This window comes from Odocoileus virginianus, unplaced genomic scaffold (genome assembly GCF_023699985.2).
Source record: "Odocoileus virginianus isolate 20LAN1187 ecotype Illinois unplaced genomic scaffold, Ovbor_1.2 Unplaced_Scaffold_1, whole genome shotgun sequence".
Classification (NCBI taxonomy): Eukaryota; Metazoa; Chordata; class Mammalia; order Artiodactyla; family Cervidae; genus Odocoileus; species Odocoileus virginianus.
The window spans coordinates 5,869,970-5,871,526 of NW_027224263.1; positions in this window are offsets into that span (position 1 = coordinate 5,869,970).

Sequence of the window (1,557 nt, forward strand, 5' to 3'; positions counted from 1 at the left end):
GGTCTTGCTCTCTGCTTCTGTTAGACAGTTCTATTTTCTATCCTTACACTCTAGGCAGTGAGAAACTCAAATAAGAATAAAGGACATTTATCTCACTCTGAGAGGCTGAGGTCTTTTTGTGGTTTTGTTTGTTTGTTTATTTGTTTGTTTTTGCCTGCTGCAGCTCTGGGGCTCTCACTCTCCCCACCAAACACCTCAATAGCAAAAAGTGAAATTAGGAATAGGGGGCAGGGGAAAGGAAGGAAGAAGGAAGCAAAGAAAGCAATGAAGGTGGAAGGCAAAGCCAAGCCTTTCTAGCACCATGCTGCCCTTCCTGCCAGGAACAGGAAGAGAGCTGCATTTTGCATGCATGCATGCCTAATGAATTGCTTCAGTAGTTTGTCTCTTTGCAACCCTATGGATTGTAGCCCCAACAGGCTCCTCTGTCTATGAGATTCTCCAGGCAAGAATACTGGAGTGGGTTGCTATACCCTCCTCACATTTTGCAAAGCACCTCTACATAGACAAACTTTTTCTGGACAAAGACCCTAATGGGAACTGAAAGATGAGTGGTCCATTCTCATGATCATGTTTAAAGTGTAACTTCATCATCAGGCTCATCAGCCCAAGAATGAGGGCAGCAATTGCCTCGTGGTTTATTTTTATAAGCCACTCCCATCACCTCCCAGATCCCAGAGGGGCCCAGCCTGTCTTATTTAAGACCACACAACATTGTCATTAAACTCATGTGTGCCTGAAGGACTCTTCCTATCTGTTGTAGAGGAAGAGAGAACCGAAGCTGAGTAACTTGGTTCTCTGGCCCTCGTCTTCCAGCCAGTATTTTAATAGTGGCAGGGCATCAGAGAAGCAGCTCAATGATACTCTAAGTCCTGTGAGCAGATTGAGCAATTGCACCTGGACTAGTGAGCTGATCTATCATCAGTGAGCAGTTCTGGAATACTTGCTGGACACAAGACTTTGCATTAGGGACTGTGGGCCTTTTCAATGAAGATGACATGATCCACGCTTTCAGGAGCTTCATGATCTTGGGACAGAATTAATTCAGTAATGTATTAGTTTTTCTGGCTGCCTAACAAATTACCATCAGCTTTGTGGCTTAAAATATTGCCCATTTATTCATTCACAGTTTTGTAGGTCACAAATGCATCATGGTGTAATAGGAACCTCCACTCAGGGTCTTCTAAGCTGTCAGCTGAGCTGCATTTTCGTGTGGAAGCCCAGGACTCTCTTCCGTGCTTGTGTGGTTGTGGTAGAGTTCAGAGTTTCCAGTTACCCTGTAAAAGGAAGGGCTATGCAATAAAGGGGTGGGGGGAACCTCTCTCTCCAAATTTGCTAATTGAAAACAACCTTAGCCTGGCAAGAGTTAGGAAAGAGGATTTCATTGTTAATGAGTTAATGTTCTACACTACTGCTGACTCAGACCTAAAAGGATGGTGTAGAAATGAGCTGGCCCTGGCTGAGAAAGCAAAACTGTGAAAGAGCTTAAAGCTCACATAATAATGAAATAGGTCCTTTTTCCTAGGTTATATTCCAGAGTTTAGAGTTTGGTTCAGGATC